This window comes from Heptranchias perlo, chromosome 3, assembly GCF_035084215.1.
Source record: "Heptranchias perlo isolate sHepPer1 chromosome 3, sHepPer1.hap1, whole genome shotgun sequence".
Taxonomy (NCBI): domain Eukaryota; kingdom Metazoa; phylum Chordata; class Chondrichthyes; order Hexanchiformes; family Hexanchidae; genus Heptranchias; species Heptranchias perlo.
The window spans coordinates 84,894,936-84,913,993 of record NC_090327.1 but is presented as its reverse complement, the minus strand read 5'-3'; the positions used below and the strand labels follow the sequence as shown (position 1 = coordinate 84,913,993).

Below are 19,058 nucleotides of genomic sequence, written 5' to 3'. Positions count from 1 at the left end.
ATATCTATAGCATTTTGCTTCTGCTATTTAGCATGCATGTAGTCCTGTGTTGTAGCTTCACCAAGTTGGCACCTCATTTTTAGGTACGTCTGGTGCTGCTCCTGGCATGCTCTTCTACACTCCTCATTGAACCAGGGTTGATCCCCTGGCACGTTGGTAATGGTAGAGTGAGGAATATGCTGGGCCATTAGGTTACAGACTGTCCTGGAAAAAAATTCTGCTGTCACTGATGGCCCACAGCACCTCATGGATGCCCAGTTTTGAGCTGCTAGATCTGTTCTGAATCTATCCCTTTTAGCACGGTGGTAATGCCACACCACACGTTGGATGGTGTCCTCAGTGTTGTGTTTTACATACAAGGACACCCAAATCCCTCTGAACATCAACATTTAACAGTTCCTCACCATTTAAAAAATATTCTGTTTTTCTATTCTTCCTACCAAAGTGAATAACCTCAGATTTCCACTCATTATACTCCTTCTTCCCCACTCACCTAACCTGTCTATATCCCTTTGCAGACTCTTAGCATCCTCCTCCCAGCTTTGTATTGTCAACAAACTTGGATACATTTTACTCAGTGCCTTCATATAAGTCATTAATAGAGGTTGTAAATAACTGAGGCCCAAGCACTGATCCTTGCGGCACCCCACCAGTTACAGCCTGCCAAACTGAAAATGACTGGTTTACTCCTAATCTCTGTTTTCTGTCCGTTATCCAATCCTCTATCCATGCTAATATATTACCCCCAACCCCTTGAGCCCTTATTTTGTATAACAACCTTTTATGTGGCAGCTTATCGAATGTCTTTTGAAAATCTATACTACATCCACTGGTTCCCCTTTATCTACCCTGCTAGCTACATCTTCAAAAAACTCTAATGGTTAGTTGATGGATAAATGTTGGCCAGGACTCCCTTGCTCTTCTTCAAAATAGTGCCATGGGATCATTTACGTCCACCTGAGGGGGCAAATAAGGCCTCGGCTTAACGTCTCATCCGAAAGACGGCACCTCAGATGTGTCAGCTTAGATTATGTGCTCAAGTCTCTGGAGTGGGGCTTGAACCCATGACCTCAAAAAAAATTGTTAAAAACCACAGATAATGTATGTACAACAATGAATCATTCTCATAAATGTGCAGATGGTAGCTACAAAGAGCAAGTTTTTGAAATTTTAAATACTTATCTTGTCGAAATGATGCATGCATTTTTCTCTAACCTTTAATGTTTTATTAAAAATTATTTAATTTCAAAGATACGAGGGGGCTGATTTTCTTCCACTGCTGTAAATCAGTTCTAAATGACTAAGAGCTGGTGCTAATTTTGTCAGAATGCTCATGTACTAATAGCACTCAAATTTCATGGGCCACCTATTTGCATAATTATGCACAGATTTGGTAGGGTGGGAGTGGAAAATTGCATGCAAGTGAAAATCAATAGAATTGGGACAAAGGAAATATCACAATAGGGCGCCAGAAATGCTGAAAGACTTTGAAAAGGCTCAAAAGGCATCTTAGCCCATTAGCTGCCTTTGCCAAGAGTAGAAGTGGCAGGGGAATAAGAAATAACAGGCAAACATGCTTCTTCAAAGCACCACAGAAAAGGGAATTCCCTATTGGTGCCAGCTATGATGCTGGGAGCAAAAAAAAAGAACAATTGGCAAAAAGGCCAGCAGGAAAAAAAAAACACAAAACAATTACAAAAAGACACGCTCTGAAAATCTGTGATTGCTCGTGCTGACCCCATCTAACTTGCATGGAGCCAGCGGGCACAAGCATCACTGCGGCCTCTTGTCTGGTTGTCATCTACTGCATGCAACCGGAAAATCCGGCGCCTGCTCGCAATCAGGGAAGTGGTTGCCCAGGCCCCAAATCCCCAACACCCCACTCATATCCTCATCGGCCTCCCGTGTAAGGGGACTGATCCAATAATATATATAGTTTTTAAAACACCCACCCTTTTTTTGGGAGTCTAAGACTCTTCCCTCTCCGGAAGCTCGCTCCACATTAGCTTCTACTGATGCCCATCTGGGTGCCAATACTCCTCACTTCACTCAACGTACTGGCCTCCAATCCAACATCGGTTTCACCTCCAGGGCCCACCCCCCCACCTTTCTCCTTTGCATCATTTACCTTGTATGGGGCAGGTAGAGGTTCCAGTCTCTTACAGGCTGGCCAGAAAATCCGAGAAATAGGGAAGACCCGGCACAACCGAGTTATTGCAGTTATCCAGTCGATTTTGCTGGAGTTATGGCAGTCGTCAACAGGAACCCTCCCTCCTTCCACAGATTTTTGGGGCCACAAGCTAGAAATTCTAGCTCCGCATTTCTGGTGCTGGAGAGAACATAAATCCTAATTCTGCTGGGGTTCCATTTAGACCAGATCTTTACATTCCAGTCAAGAGGCCGGGGGGGGGGGGGCGGGGAGGGGGGTGCAGTGTAGGCAGATCTTCCGCAGGCACTGCTATGTCGAGTGTGTGTCGGGAGGAGTTCCTGGACTTCTCTGCGAACCTCTTCCTTAATGCCACTGAAAGGCCTCAGTGGACTAAGACCAGTTCAAACCTTAGAGGCTTTCTGAAGGACCCAAATATTTACTAGAATAAGATAATTGATTCTGAAGGGATCCAATGGAAACCAAAGATTGTAAAAAATATTTCTTTTTCGGCCCATTTGGACCTTGGGGGACTCCACTTCACCTTATAAGGGTGGATCAGCCTTTGCAGGTGCTGCTTGTTCAAATGATCTCATCCCCAGCATTTGGGACAAGGTCTCCAGCTTTGGGCAGGATTCCTTTCCACTGCACTTACACTGCCAGAGTGCAGCCCTAGGAATTTCCAAGTCTCTATTTTTACCAAACCATTGGTGTATATTAGCTGTAGTTTCCAGCCAACTGGTTATAAGTCTTAAGTGCTACTACTAGAAGTATTTTGGAATATCAGAACATACCGCTGAACTTCCTTGTTGCCCATATTTGGTTTCTCTCTCCTGTAGCCATTTAGTCTTGTGCATCCCCCGCTTCCTTCACCCCACCATTGGCGGCCGTGCCTTCAGCTGTCTAGGCCTTAAGCTCTGGAATTTCCTCCCTAAATCTCTCTGTCTCTCTCTTCTCCTTTAAGATGCTCCTTAAAACCTACCTTTTTGACCAAACTTTTGGTCACCTGTCCTAATGTCTTCTTCTTTGGCTTGGTGCCAATTTTTGTCCGATTACACTCCTGTGAAGCACCTTGGGAGGTTTTTGTACGTTAAAGGCACTACATACATGGAAGTTGTTGTTGTTGAGTGGGATGAAAGGTGCTCTGGCACAATGGCCTTCCCTGAGCTGCTGGATGTATGGAAATTATGGGGCCAATTTTCTTGCTCTCCGGCAGACAGGAACGGGGCAGCATCACAATGAAAATTGTTGCACAACACTTACTGACTCGTTCCCGCCAACGTCCAGCCTGATTTTGATTTTGGACTGGGCCAGGAAATACGCAAAGCAGCACTCTCGCCCAAAACAGACGGGAGTCCATTTAATATATGCGAATCAGGGGCCTATTGCATACAGAGGACCCTAATGCAATTTTGGGCTTCCATTGGATGGAGTGCATGCTGTGCAAGCCCCACCCAGTGGAACTGTATGTAGAATAGCCTAGCCATTGGTCCTTAAAGGGATGCTTCTCCTGGAGTCACAAAAATCATCCTGCCCACTGCTCGCTACTGCCTGCCCCCCCCCCCCCAAACACATCCCTGCCGCTTGGCTCTGCGGAGGAGACACTGAATTTCCCACTTACCCCACCCGATAAGCTACCTGTCCCTACTGGAAAGATGTGAGCAGATTGCCTGTTGAATTAAAATGAGGCCCAAGCATGAAAATGGTTCGGGCCTCCCGCTAGTGACATTGGGTGGGTATCCTGATCGCTATGCCCATTGCCCGTCCTATGTCACCTACAATGAAAATATGGCCCCCATATGTGAACATCACTAGTGATCATGATCCTGCAATCTTTAACCTTACATTTAAAAGATACTTTTGCTGGGAATCAATCAAGGAGGTAGAAATTTAAACTATAAACTAAATCCACTTATGTAAATATTAGCCATCTCCCATGGCTATGCTCACAGGTAATCTGGAGTTCGATTGATGATTAGCTGTACCTTGAAGGCGACTGCTTTGAATAGGCAAATCCGAGTGATTGTAGCTCTTTATAAACTGCTGAGATTAATTGGAGGCAGTTGTAGATGCTTTTAGATTTCAAGTTTCAGAGTAACGACGTTTTTTTAACTTCCCTCTTCTGAAGGCGCTAACTCTGGTTGGGCAATGGTTCCTTAAATGCCAACAACCCCTTTACATGTGAATATTGGCAGGCCAGGCAGACCGCCCAGGAGTACTGTGCAGGTCATCACAACTGAGCCTGATCTTATCAATGATTTGCACATAGGTATTGCCACAGAAATAAATCAATGGAAACCCTGGCTGTAACATATGAGACAGAAACTCTGATTCAGTCAGTAAGATACTAAATATCTACATTTTTACAATCGCCACACTGACTTTACTCGCAGGCTGCAGCTCACAGTAAAAACTCCAATCTGGCCTCCTGCACAGTCGGTGCATCCTCCCATCCAATAGAAGCGTTTCATTTCCGGTGAGGCGGGAACCGTCTCCAGGAAGTGGGGAAGCGGGCAGCTGTTGCTGTGGTAACCTGCAGCTGAGTTGTCGGTGCAAACCCCGAACATCGGAGCTGCAAAAAGGGAAATCCGAGTGAAATGTCTGGTAAGCAGAAGCAGTAAAAGTATCGAACCGTTGATAGAAATATTTTGGGAATGATTGCACTTTGGCTGAATTGTTGGAGGCAGTTTTGAGTCCAGTATGGAGGTCTAGCCCCTTGATTTTGTTTTATCGGGGGAGAATATTAAGTTTAGTCTTGTTTTGTACTTTATTGATTGAATCAGCGTTTCAATCTGATGAGACGAGACTTAAAGCATAATTCAAAAATGCTATTGTGTAAAATGGTTATTGGAAAGTTAATATGCTTTCTTTCTAGAAAGATTGAGAAACCCCAGTGGAAAATCATTGAAGAGGAGCAATCTGGCGCCTGATTTCAGGTACAATAATTAACTAAACGGAAAATGATCAAGTTAGAGTACATGTTAACAATGCAGAAACATTACGCCGTTTTTTAACTTCCCTCTTCTGAAGGCGCTAACTCTGGTTGGGCAATGGTTCCTTAAATGCCAACAACCCCTTTACATGTGAATATTGGCAGGCCAGGCAGACCACCCAGGAGTACTGTGCAGGTCATCACAACTGAGCCTGATCTTATCAATGATTTGCACATAGGGATAAATCAATGGAAACCCTGGCTGATTTTCCCACTTCTGTAACCCAAAAAATAGAATTTAGGTTTTAACATGAGGTGTAGGCTATTAAAGCCAATGGGTAATGATATGCCTATGTAAAACCTTAATAAGATCTCAGTTACAGTGCTGATTGCAGTATTGAACTCCACACTATAGGAAGAACATTGAAGTTTTAGAGAGGGTACAACTAGGGTTCCCAACCCTCCTGGAATGACTGGGAGTTTCCCAGAATCGGCGCTTCCTCCCCCGAGTGCTCTTCCAGCAGTCCGGGAGATCAGCAATTTAAATTTCCTGCCACAGTGTACCCCTACTCCGCGACGTCACCAATACTGTCATGGACAGATGCATCTGCGACAGGTAGATTGGTGAGGACGAGGTCAAGTAGGTTTTTCCCTCTTGTTGGTTCTCCCACCACCTGCCGCAGGCCCAGTCTGGCAGCTATGTCCTTCAGGATTCGGCCAGCTCAGTCAGTAGTGGTGCTATCCAGCCACTCTTGGTGATGGACATTGAAGTCTCCCACCCAGAGTACATTCTGTGCCCTGCTATCCTCAGTGATTCCTCCAAGTGGTGCTCAACGTGGAGGAGGACTGATTCATCAGCTGAGGGAGGGCAGTAGGTGGTAATCAGCAGGAGGTTTCCTTGCTCAAGTTTGACCTGATCCATGAGACTTCATGGAGTCTGGAGTCAATGTTGAGGATTCCCAGGGCCACTCCTTCCTGACTGTATACCACTGGACTGCCACCTCTGGTGGGTCTGTCCTGCTGGTTTGACAGGAAATATCTAGGGATGGTGATGGAGAAATCTTGGACTTTGGCTGAGAGGTATGATTCTGTGAGTATGGCTATGTCAGACTGTTGCTTAACTAATCTGTGGGACAGCTCTCCCCGTTTTGGCACAAGTCCCCAGATGTTAGTGAGGAGGACTTTGCAGGGTCGACTGGGCTTGGTTTGCCTTTGTCATGTCCGGTGCGTAGTGATCTGATGCTGGGTGGTCCGTCCAGTTTTATTCTTATTATGTCTTTTTGTAACTGGATTGTACAACTGAGTGGGTTTGCTAGGCCATTTCAGAGGGCAGTTAAGAATCAGCCACATTGCTGTGGGTCTGGAGTTACATATAGGCCAGACCAGGTAAGGACATTAGTGAACCAGATGTAGTTTCATGGTCACCATTACTGATACTAACTTTTTATTCCAGATTTTATTTAATTAACTGAATCTTTGCACAGAGTTGTGAGGCTGTGGAATTCACTTTCAGGATTAGTGGTTGGGGCAGAAACTATGGCAACATTCAAGAATGAATTGGATAGGTGGATGAAAGCAAAGATGATAAAGGAATTTGGGAACAGGGTGGTTAATATGTAATTAGGACTTCTTGCTCGCATGGAGGGTAAATGCCGACACCAATTGGTTGGGCTGAATGGCCTATTTCTATGTTGTAACTTCCATAAATTTCTATGCAAAGTGCAAAGGCTTATTATAATATGCCAATTACTGCCTCAACTGAGATCAGCTAAATCAGCACACACCATAAATTGAATTTGGCACCTTCAAGTGTAGCATAATATTACACTGGGCAGTGCTGTTACCTGCTTGACTATTCGGGAGGTTTTAAGTCTTTGTAAAGAAAAAAAACACAACTCTTGTGATTTATTAGATTGCTAAATATAAATAAAAATCTGTTCAAATAGATGAATTATTTTCCATATTTATGTAGTAAACATGATCTCTGCAAATAAGATTCTCAGTATCAGCAAGATTTGCAATATATTCACACAGTATTAACAACCAGATTAATTTTTCTTTCATAGAATCATAGAAGTTTACAACATGGAAACAGGCCCTTCGGCCCAACATGTCCATGTCGCCCAGTTTATACCACTAAGCTAGTCCCAATTGCCTGCACTTGGCCCATATCCCTCTATACCCATCTTACCCATGTAACTGTCCAAATGCTTTTTAAAAGACAAAATTGTACCCGCCTCTACTACTGCCTCTGGCAGCTCGTTCCAGACACTCACCACCCTTTGAGTGAAAAAATTGCCCCTCTGGACCCTTTTGTATCTCTCCCCTCTCACCTTAAATCTATGCCCCCTCGTTATAGACTCCCCTACCTTCGGGAAAAGATTTTGATTATCGATCTTATCTATGCCCCTCATTATTTAATCTCAGAAGAGGTTATTCCAATAGCAGTTACCAGTCTGGGTTTTTACTTAGATATTGCTAATGCTGTGTGCCACAGACCACTCTCTTACATGAGTCCTCACTCCCTACTGTAATGATCCTGAAGGACTGGGCTGTGAGATGTTGGAGTTGTGGCTTCTCCCACCCCTGGGGAAGAATGAGGAGAAGTTCAGTATGTAAGGCGAAATCCATAAGGCTATTCGTATGTGCATGTGTAGTTGGAAGAAGTTGAAGACCTTGTTATCCAGTGCATACATGAGTCTTCACGCTACAAACTGGAAGGTCCATTGAACACCCAATATCTGATCATATAGTGAGCCTAGGAGTCGAACAGAAACTGATACTGAGAATCTTATTTTGTTTTTGCAGAGATCATGTTTACTACATAAATATGGAAAATAATTAGTGAACTGGATATGTTCTGAGCCCTCGTTATATCCTAGACTTCAGAAACCATACCATACCTTAGGCTATAAACTATGGTACATATTTATTAAAAATAACCGAGAAGTAGCAATATACAATAGTGGATTATAGTAGCTTACATTAATGTATTTATTCCTCTACGAATGCAGAAAATTAAACTATTTAAATAATCTAAAATCAGAACGTTAGGTTCCACGTGTACACTGACGACACTGAGCTCTACCTCACCACCACCTGTCTCGACCCCTCCACTGCCACTGATTTGTCACACTACTTGTCTGACATCCAGTATAGATGAGCAAAAATTTCCTCCAACTAAATATTGGGAAGACCAAAGTCATTGTCTTTGGTCCCCGTCGCAAACTCCGTTCCCTAGCCACTCCATCCCTCTCCCTGGCCACTGTCTGAGGCTGAACCGGATCGTTCGCAACTGTGGCATCCCATTTGACCCTGAGATAAGCTTCCGACCACACATCCGTTCCATCACCAAGATCATCTATTTCCACCTTTATAACATCGCCCGTCTCCGCCCCGCCTCAGCTCATCTGCTGCTGAAATCTTCATCCATGCCTTTGTTACCTCCAGACTTGACTATTCCAATGCTCTCCTGGCCGGCCTCCCATCTTCCACCCTCCATAAACTTGAGCTCATCCAAAACTCTGCTGCCCGTATCCTAACTTGCACCAAATTCCGATCACTCATCACCCCTGTGCTTGCTGACCTACATTGGCTCTGGGTCGGAACGCCTGGATTTTAAAATTCTCATCCTTGTTTTCAAATCCCTCCATGACATCGCCCCCACCTCTGTAACCTTCCCCAGCCCCACATCCCTCGGCGATCTCTGCGCTCCTCCAATTCTTGCCTCTTGCCCATCCCCAATTTTAATTGCTCCACTTGCAGCCATGCCTTCACCTGCCTAGGCCCTAGGCTCTGGAATTCCCTCCCTAAACCTCTCTTTCCTCTTTTAAGATGCTCCTTAAAACCTACCTCTTTGATCTCACCTGTCCTAATATCTCCTTATGTGGCTCTGTGTCAAATTTTGTTTGGTAATGCTCCTGTGAAGCTCCTTGGGTCGTCATTGTTGATGTAGTAGTAATACTGGATCTGAGATAGTGTCTCTTAACAATGTGAGGTTCTTTGCACTTTGCCCATGGACACTCTGACCTTTATCTTGGTGAACTGATGAGAAAAAGCCCTGGTATCCTTTGAGGTTTGACTAAGAACAAAGTAAATCAAAACTGTATTGTTTTTAAAATCAAATAAAGCTGCCAATCATATCTGTATATCTATAGTATTAAAAATCTTGCATATGGTGCAAATTTCCTGTCCTCAAACATTACATCCAACATTTATAATGGAAACCATTTCATGAGACGCTGGCACCAGCACTGGGACAGGAAGGAGCTGTACTGCTGGGTCGGGCTCCACCTGAGTCGAAATGGGACCAGCTAGCGGAAAGGATAAATAGAGCTGTGGACAGGACTTTAAACTAGTAAGATGGGAGGGGGACCTGGTTAAAATAACCTAAGTCTGAAGATAAATAAAATAGGAGATGAGAGTAAAGGTCAGACCAAGGTATGGAATAAGGATAACATAAACCGTCAGGGGACAAATACAGTGATAGAACATAAGTACAAAATGACTGTTAAAAATAAAATGAGGGGACCAAAATTAAAAACAAATTAAATTGCCTGTACAGCAATGTGCACAGCATCCAAAACAAAATGGGAGAACTGGAGGCAATAATTCATAGCGAGGAGCCAGATGTAGTAGGGATAACTGAAACATGGCTACATAAGGAACAGGACTGGCAGTTAAATATTGCAGGATATAACGTATTTAGAAAGGATAAGGAAGGAATAAGGGGAGGGGGGGGTAGCTGTAATAATTAGAGACACCATAATGGCATTAGAAAAAAGGGACATAAATAACATTAAGATAGAAACAGAATCCATATGGATTGAGACAAAGGATAAGAAGGGATCGATCATGTTAATAGGTATATTCGACAGACCACCTAATAGTGGAATGGAAGTGGAGGAAGAAATATGTAAGCAAATCTATGAAATGAGTAAAAAAACATTGAATAATAATATGGGAGATTCCAACAACCCACAAATAAACTGGCAAGAGGTAGGGAAAGAGGAAAAGGGAATGGAGTTTTTAGTGTGCACAGGACTCCTTTCTTACCCAGTATGTGAGAAGGCCAACAAGAGATGAATCACTGCTGGATCTAGTGATGGGAAATGAACTGCAGCAGATAAGAGAAGTAAGCATAGGGGAACATCTAGGCAATAGCGATCATAACATAATAAGGTTTAAAATAATGATTGAGAAAGACATAATTAAGACAAAGACCAAAGTAATGGATTGGACAAAAGCTAATATTGAGGGGATGAGAATGGAACTCAGGCAAGTAAACTGGAAAAAAAATTGACAAAGAGATAGAACAGCAGTGGGAAATATTTGAAACAGTGATCAATAGAGTTTAGGAGGAATATATTCCTCTTAAAAAAAACAAGAATAAACAAGCCAATAATGAAACACCATGGATGAATGAAGAGATAAGGGTATAATTGCAACTGAAGAAGAAGGCATACTCTAAGTACATAGACAATAAAGGAGAGGATGACAAAAGGGAATACGAAGAGGTTAGGAAAAAGTCAAAAAAACAATTAGGAAAGCAAAGAGGAACTACAAAATTAAATTATCAAGGAATATAAAAAGAAATAGTAATGTATTCTACAGACACATAAATAACAAAAGAAGTCAGGATAGGAATAGGGCCTCTTAAGGTTTGCAAAGGTTAAAAGGAAATGATAGCGAAATGGCAGAAATATTGAATAGTTACTTTGCCTCCATATTTACCAAAGAGCTTAACAAGGTGGGCATGACATTAAAAGAAGAGATAAAAAAGATATAAAAACATTTGAGATAGAAAGGGGGGGGACTTAATTGATAAACTAATCAAACTTAGAGTGGATAAAACCCCTGGTCTGGATGGATTGCATCTGCGCATATTGAAAAAAGTTAGGGAAAAGATAGCAGAGGCACTATTTTATTTGAAGAATTCATTAGAAGAGGGAATAGTACAGGAGGACTGGTGGACAGCTAATGTTATTCCTATATTTAAAAAGGGAGATAGAACAAACTATTAGAATCAATACTGAGAGATAGGATAAACTGTCACTTGGAAAGGCATGGTTTAATCAGGGAGAGTCAGCATGGATTTATTCAGGGAAGGTCATGCCTTACAAATCTGATTGAATTCTTTGAGGAAGTGACAAGGAGAATTGATGAGGGTAGTGCAGTGGATGTTGTCTACATGGATTTTATAAGGCATTTGACAAGGTCCCACATGGCAGACTGGTCAGAAAGGTAGAAGCCCATGGGATACAGGGAAATGTGGCGAATTGACTCCAAAATTGGCTCAGTAACAGGAAACAAAGGGTAAAAGTCGATGGATGTCTTTGCGAATGGAAATCCGTTTCCAGTGGTGTGCCACAGGGCTCAGTGTTGGGTCACTTGCTATTTGTGGTATATATTAATGATTTGGACTTGAATGTAGGGGGCATGATTGGCAAATTTGCAGACGACACAAAAATTGGCCGTGAAGAGGATAGCTGTAGACTCCAAGACGATATCAATGGGTTGGTGAAGTGGGCTGAAAAGTGGCAAATGGAGTTCAACCCGGAGAAGTGTGAGGTAATGCACTTAGGGAGGGCAATCAGTAAAAGGGAATACGCAGCAAACAGCACTATATTGAGAGGGGTAGAGGAAGTGAGAGACCTTGGAGTGCATGTGCACAGGTCCCTGAAGGTGGCAATACAGGTAGAAAAGGTTGTGAAGGCGGCATACGGAATGCTCTCCGTTATTAGCCGAGGTATAGAATACAAAAGCAAGGATGTAATGATGGAACTGTATAAAATGATGGAACTGTATAAAATGCTGGTAAGGCCACAGCTGGAGTATTGTGCGCAGTTCTGGTCACCACATTACAGGAAGGACGTAATTGCTCTGGAGAGAGTGCAGAGAAGATTTACAAGAACGTTGCCAGGGATTGAAAATTGCAGCTACGGGAAAGATTGGATAGGCTAGGGTTGTTTTCCTTGGAGCAGAGGAGGCTGAGGGGTGACTTGATTGAGGTGTACAAAATTATGAGGGGCCGAGATAGAGTAGACAGGAAGTACCTGTTTCCCCTAGCGGAGAGCTCAAGAACTAGAGGACATAGATTTAAGCTAATTGGCGGAAGGATTAGAGGGAACATGAGGAAAAACTTTTTTACCCAGAGGGTGGTGGCTGTATGGAATTTGCTGCCCGAATTGGTGGTAGAGGCAGGGACCCTCAACTCTTTTAAAAGAAAGTACCTGGACCTGCACCTAAAGTGCTGTAAGCTGCAGGGCTACGGACCGGGTGCTTGAAGGTGGGATTAGAATGGGCACCTGGTTGTTCTTCGAGACAGCGCGGACACGATGGGCCGAATGGCCCCCTTCTGTGCTGTATCTTTTCTATGGTTCTAACATGTCCATGGAACTATAGACCAGTTAGCTTAACGTCAGTGGTAGGAACGATAATGGAATTTTTTCCCAAAGATGTAATAGAAAAACATCTAGAAAATAAAAATATAGTAAAGAGTAGTCAGCACAGATTTCAGAAGGGAAAGTTATGCTTGACCAACCTTATTGGGGCAGAAATCGCTCGCGAAATAGACAGCTCAACAGCATTCTCCGGCGAAATGAAGGAGCAAGTTTTGGCATTCACACATGCGCAGTGAAACACGGAAATCTGGAACTTGCTTCTGCTGGTTTGCCAGCGATATGACATCTTCAAATTAAAGGTATATCGTATGCTGCAATCAGAGAAATCATTGAAAAAGTGCCAACTTGCTTATCTGCCCAGCATGAAAGTAACTAATTACGCCACCAAACAGGTACGCTTAAAAATACTAAAAACTAAGTTTTAACAGTCTTAGAAGGTCTTAATGACTGCCAAACAACTAAAAATTAACTTTTAAAAATGTCGCACTACTCCTTATTTTAATAATTTTTGGTAATTTAAAGAAAAAAATTTAATTAAAAAATTTAAAAAATATATTTAATCTGTTTTTACATTGATTTTAATGTTGTACCTTTCACTTTCTGGTTTAAGGCTCCAAGCCTGCAGAGACAGTGAACGCAGCTTGTCAAAAATTGGTTGAGAGGAGAGATCGATCCTCTCACTTCTCCCAGGTCCCTAGTTTCGCTAGAACTGACGATGGGCTCTTCTGCTTCTTAGTGAAGACAAAAGTAGGTCCCTTACAATCAGAAAAGGGAGAATTTATAATGGGGAACAAGGAAATGGCAGAGCAATTAAACAAATACTTTGGTTCTGTCTTCATGGAAGAGGACACAAATAACTTCCCAGAAATCCAGAAATGCCAGAGAATCAAGGGACTAGTGAGAAGGAGGAATTAAAGGAAATTAGTATTAGTAAAAAAATAGTGCTGGAGAAATTAATGGGACTGAAAGCCGATAAATCCCCAGGGCCTGATAATCTGCATCCCAGAGTACTAAAAGAGGTAGCCATGGAAATAATGGATGCATTGGTTATCATCTTCCAAAATTCTATAGATTATGGAACAGTTCTTGCAGATTGGAGGGTGGCAAATGTAACCCCACCATTTAAAAAAGGAGTGAGAGAAGACAGGGAACTACAGACCAATTAGCCTAACATTAGGGAAAATGCTAGAGTCTATTATAAAGAATGTGATAACAGGACACTTAGAAAATATCAACGGGATTAGACAAAGTCAACATGGATTTATGAAAGAGAAATCGTGTTTAACAAACCTACTGGAGTTTTTTGAGGATGTAACTGGTAGAATAGATAAGGGAGAACCAGTGGATGTGGCGTATTTAGATTTTCAGAAGGCTTTTGATAAAGTCCCACGAAAGCACATGGGATTGGTGGTAATATACTGGCATGGATTGAAAATTGGTTAACAGACAGGAAACAGAGGGCGCGATTTTCGCACCCCCGAGCAGGCGCGTTCATGGCGGGGGGGGGGTCCGAAAATCGGGGATTCCCGGGGCGGGTCCGGAGCCCGGCTCCAACCCGCCCACTTCCGGGTTCCCCAGTGACGGGCTTACATGCGCGCGCAGCCCCCGCATGTGGGACTCCTGCCGGCAATTAAAGCCGGCGGGATGCCACTTAAGGTAATTATTTAGGTACTTCAGGTCATTTACAGACCTGGTTAACATGATATTTTAGGAGGGGTGGGATTTTCCAAACAACTGAGACTGTTTCCCGTACTGGGGGAAACACTCCCAGTTGAAATGGACGTGTTGCAGCCATCAGCCTGTGGCAGCTGCAAAGGTCCATTTGACAGGTGGTGGGGGGAGACCCTCACTCATTGCAGGAGGCCACTCCGTCACTTTGGACAAAGTTTGGCCTACACCACCCTCCTCCTAACAGTAAAATTCACAAACTTGCACACTTACCCCGGTGTGCATACACATTTACCTACCTTGCGGACCCCCTCAAACGTACATCTTCCGGATGGGGGCAGCCGTAGCTGCAGTCATGACCTCCTCGGAGGACGAACAGCATCACCAGCCTCGCCGGCCATGACGTCCACCTCTGACACGTGGAGCTCCACAACACAGTGCTGTGACACATCCACCTGCACAGCAGGAGGGAGGGCAACCGCAGAGAGAGATGCGTCGCAGACGGCACTACCCTCACCACAGGGTCGACAGACTGAGATTCGGCTTCCTGGACCTCTCTGAGCAGCAGTGCACACGGAGGCTCAGAGTCACTCGACATGTAGTCATGGACATCTGCAGCCTCCTTCATGCCGAGCTGCTCCCGGTTGGCCCGAGCACCATCTTCTTATCTGTCGCTGTCAAAGTCACCACTGCCCTCAACAACTTCTCCTTCGCTTCCTTCCAGGGTACCACCGGGGACATTGCCGCCATCTCTCAGTCATCTGCATAAAAGAGCCCTGCAAATACACCTACACCCACCCTGCAGTGAAGCAATGGGTGGCATCAGTTGTGGGTCTTCATTGTGATCCTCAGGAAAGGGCATTATTGCACAAACCAGACAAGATTCGCAAAGACGTGGCGGTATTGGTGACAATATAATATGTAATGTGAGTTGATCAGAAATCAAATATAAGTAAAAACCATGACAAACCCTCAGACACCCTTGTGCATCCCCTTCATGCTCACGACACGTTTGCCTTACACTTCCTACTGCACATATGTGATGCATGCCCTGTGGCTGCAGCACAGGTAGTGGCAGGTTGAGTGAGACTGACCGTGAAAGAGATGCACGAGAGGGTGAGTATGAGATAGAGCCATGAGATTGTATGAGGATTGGGTTGAGTGGTAGTGGTGGGATGAGTTCTGGCGAGGTGGGAAAGTGCAGGTAAGATGAGGATGAGCTTTGAGTGGGTGTGAGGAGTGATGTGATAGAGTAGTGTTGGCAGTGCAGAAGGAGATGTGGGGTGGGAGCAGTGATGTGGCAGACGGAGCGTAGGGGAATGAGTCACTTTGGCTGACCTACTTAGTCATTGAAGCGCCAGTTGCACTGTATGCAGGTGCGCGATATGTTGGTGGTGCAGGTGACCTCCTCTGCCACCTCGAGCCAGGCCTTCTTGGTGGCAGAGGCAGGTCACTTCCTCCCGCCCGCCGGGGAGAAAATCTCTGTCCTCCCCCTCCTCCTCACCCCATAAGACCTAGAGTGAGGCATCATTAAACCTGGGAGCAGCCTTCCCCCTGGGCTGCTCCATGCTGTAATTTTGCCTATTTTCTGCAGCATCAGTCAGTGGAGGACTGCCCCTTTAAATAGGGCTCCTGCAGCTGACAGCCTATGCTGCGCATGCGCAGTCTGCCCGCTGCGCAGCTTTCCAGCGCGAAACCCGGAAGCAAAGGTAAGTACCTTCAATCAAGCTGTGATTGCGTGCGGAGCACCCCGCTTTCACTGGGCGCGTTACCCACACGCCCAGTCGACCCCCCGCTGCCAACCCGCCGCCCTCCTAATATCAGCCCGAGAGAGTAGGAATAAATGGGTCATTTTTGGGGTCGCAGGCAGTGACTAGTGGGGTACTGCAGGGATCAGTGCTTGGGCCCCAACTAGTCACAATATATATCAATAATTTGGATGAGGGAACCAAATGTAATATTTCCAAGTTTGCCGACGACACAAAATTAGGTGGGATTGGGAGTTGTGAAGAGGATGCAAAGAGGCTTCAAGGTGATTTAGACAAGTTGAGTGAGTGGGCAAATACACGGCAGATGCAGTATAATGTGGGTAAATGTGAAGTTATCCACTTCGGAAGGAAAAACAGAAAGGCAGAGTATTATTTAAATAGTGATAGATTGGGAAATGTTGTTGTACAAAGGGACCTGGGTGTCCTTGTGCACCAGTCACTGAAAGCAAACATGCAGGTGCAGCAAGCAGTTAGGAAGGTAAATGGTATGTTGGCCTTCATTGCAAGAGGATTTGAGTACAGTTGCAAGGATGTTTTACTGCAGTTATACAGGGCCTTGGTGAGACCACACCTGGAGTATTGTGTGCAGTTTTCTTCTTCTTACCTAAGAAAGGATATACTTGCCATTGAGGGAGTGCAGCGAAGATTCACCAGACTGATTCCTGGGATGGCAGGACTGTCGTATGAGGAGAGATTGGGTCAACTAGGCCTGTATTTACTCGAGTTTAGAAGAATGAGAGGGGATCTCATTGAAACGTTTAAAATTCTGACAGGGCTACAGACTGGATGCAGGGAGGATGTTTCCCCTAGCTGGAGGGTCTAGAACGAGGGGTCACAGTCTCAGGATACGGGGTAAGACATTTAGGACTGAGATGAGGAGAAATTTCTTCACTGAGGGTGGTGAACCTGTGGAATTCTCTACCACAGAAGGCTGTGGAGGTTAAGTCACTGAATGTATTTAAGAAGGAGATAGACAGATTTCTAGATACAGATGGCATCAAGGGGTGTGGGGAGAGAGCGGGAATATGGTATTGAGAAAGAGGATCAGCAATGATCACATTGAAAGGCCTACTCCTGCTCTTATTTTCTATGTTTCTCCGCTTCCTATTGGAGGAAGTGCCCGACGAAAAGTCAGTGGACTAGTATAAATCTATGGAGCGGCAAGGACTGTTGGTTCACTGCCCCGAGCCACTTCTGCCCCATTGAATTCTTTGAAGAAGTAACGGAATAGACAAGGGCAATGCAGTAAGTGGACTTTCAAAAGGCCTTCAATAAGGTACTGCATTGTAAACTCATGACTAAGGTCAGAGCATGTTGAGTTAGGGGTAGCAGAATTGATAGCAAGCTGGCTACAAAACAGAGTAGAGGTTAAGGGTAGCTACTCAGAGTGGCAAAAGGTGGGAAGTGGTGTTCCACATGGATCGGTGCTGGGACCATTGTTGTCCACAATTTACATTAATGATTTGGACACGGTAATCAAAGTACAATTTCAAAATTTGCAGAGAACACCAAATTTGGTGGTGGGGGGGGGTGGGGCAGGTATAGTTAATACAAAGGAAGAATGTGTTAAAATGCAAGAAGACATTAATAAACTTGCAGAATGGGTGTGTAGTTAGCAAATGAATTTCAATATAGGTGAGTGTGAGGTGGTGCATTTTGGTAGGAAGAATAAGGAAGCCACACACTGCTTGGATAATAAGAGTCTAAACGGGTTAGAGGAGCAATAGGTTCTCTGGGTACAGATACACAAATCACTAAAAGTAGCAACGCAGGTTAATAAGGCCATTAAAAAAAGTAAACAAAGCACTGGGGTTCATGTCTAGAGGGCTAGAATTGAAAAGCAGAGAAGTTATGCTAAACTTGTATAGAACCTTGGTTAAACCACACTTGGAGTACTGTGCACAGTTCTGGTCTCCATATTATAAAAAGGATATAGATGCATTGGAGAAGGTGCAAAAAAGATTCACAAGGATGATTCCAGAACTGGCAGGATATACTTATCAGAAAAGGTTAAACAGGCTGGGGCTCTTTTCTCTAGAAAAGAGAAGGCTGAGGAGTGACCTGATAGAAGTCTTCAAGATAATGAAAGGGTTTGATAGGGTAGATGTAGAGAAAATGTTTCCACTTTTGGGGAAGTCCAAAACCAGAGGTCATAAAATAGTCACTAATAAATCCAATAGGGAATTCAGGGAAAACTTCTTTACCCAGAGAGTGGTAAGAATGTGGAACGCACTACCACAAGGAGTAGTTGAGGCAAATAGCATAGATATATTTAAGGGGAAGGTAGATAAGCACACGAGGGAGAAAGGAATAGAAGGGTATGCTGGCAGTGTTAGATGAAGAGGGGTGGGAGGAGGCTTGCGTGTAGCATAAACATTGGTAGAGACAGTTGGGCTGAATGGCCTGTTTCTGTGCTTTAAACTCGATGTAACTTCTTATGTAAGCATTTATAAACGAGATTCTGTATGTAAACATTTTATAATGGGGGTTAACTGCAAACAATTTGCTGTAACAGTATGTTAATGAATCACTCAATGCTTTTGAAAAACATTTTGTTTGCCTTTTTTTTCCCTCAGTAAGTGAAATTTCTGATGTCCAAGTTACATATCCCACAATAAAATGTTTCAGTTTATCCACTCAATTGGTTTTGTATCTCTTACAGTTTTTATTTGAAAGCATCAGCCTCTCCCCAAAGCCTTGGCTTGGACTTGATATTTCAGCCACTGGTTCCAACAAAGGTATTTGCTTCCAATACCAAAATAGTGGGTATCCAGCTAAAAAGTGAAAGGGATCTCAGGAGGTGAACTCAATGGACAGGACATGGGACCTGTTCTGGTTGATCTTTACCAGTGCTGGAACTTTGTTCAAAAATGGGCAGGAAGTACATGACTACATATTTTGACTTGCTCTATGTGGTGTAGTAAGTAATATGCATTCTTGGTTCCCTCTTTCTCTTCTACACTTCTATTTTAGAAAATGGACAGCAGAGCCATTGGCTTCAATCGAAACTGAGTATATAAAGAATCTTCAGCAGCAAGTTTGTCTGTTGGAACTAGAAACTAGTTTCCTATATCCTTTAACATTTGTAGAAAAGTATAATAAAGATTAATTATAGTATGTAAAAATTCAAAAAAGAGTAG

The 19,058-nt window shown here is 43.8% G+C and overlaps 1 long non-coding RNA gene across 1 annotated transcript; it reads left to right on the top strand.

Annotated features, from left to right (window-relative positions):
- Window positions 1-4,655: 4,655 nt before the first annotated feature.
- On the top strand, window positions 4,656-18,982 carry LOC137306749 (uncharacterized). The gene is made up of 3 exons (XR_010958924.1): window positions 4,656-4,750; window positions 5,022-5,082; window positions 18,892-18,982. It is a non-coding gene; the product is annotated as an uncharacterized lncRNA (long non-coding RNA).
- Window positions 18,983-19,058: the final 76 nt, after the last annotated feature.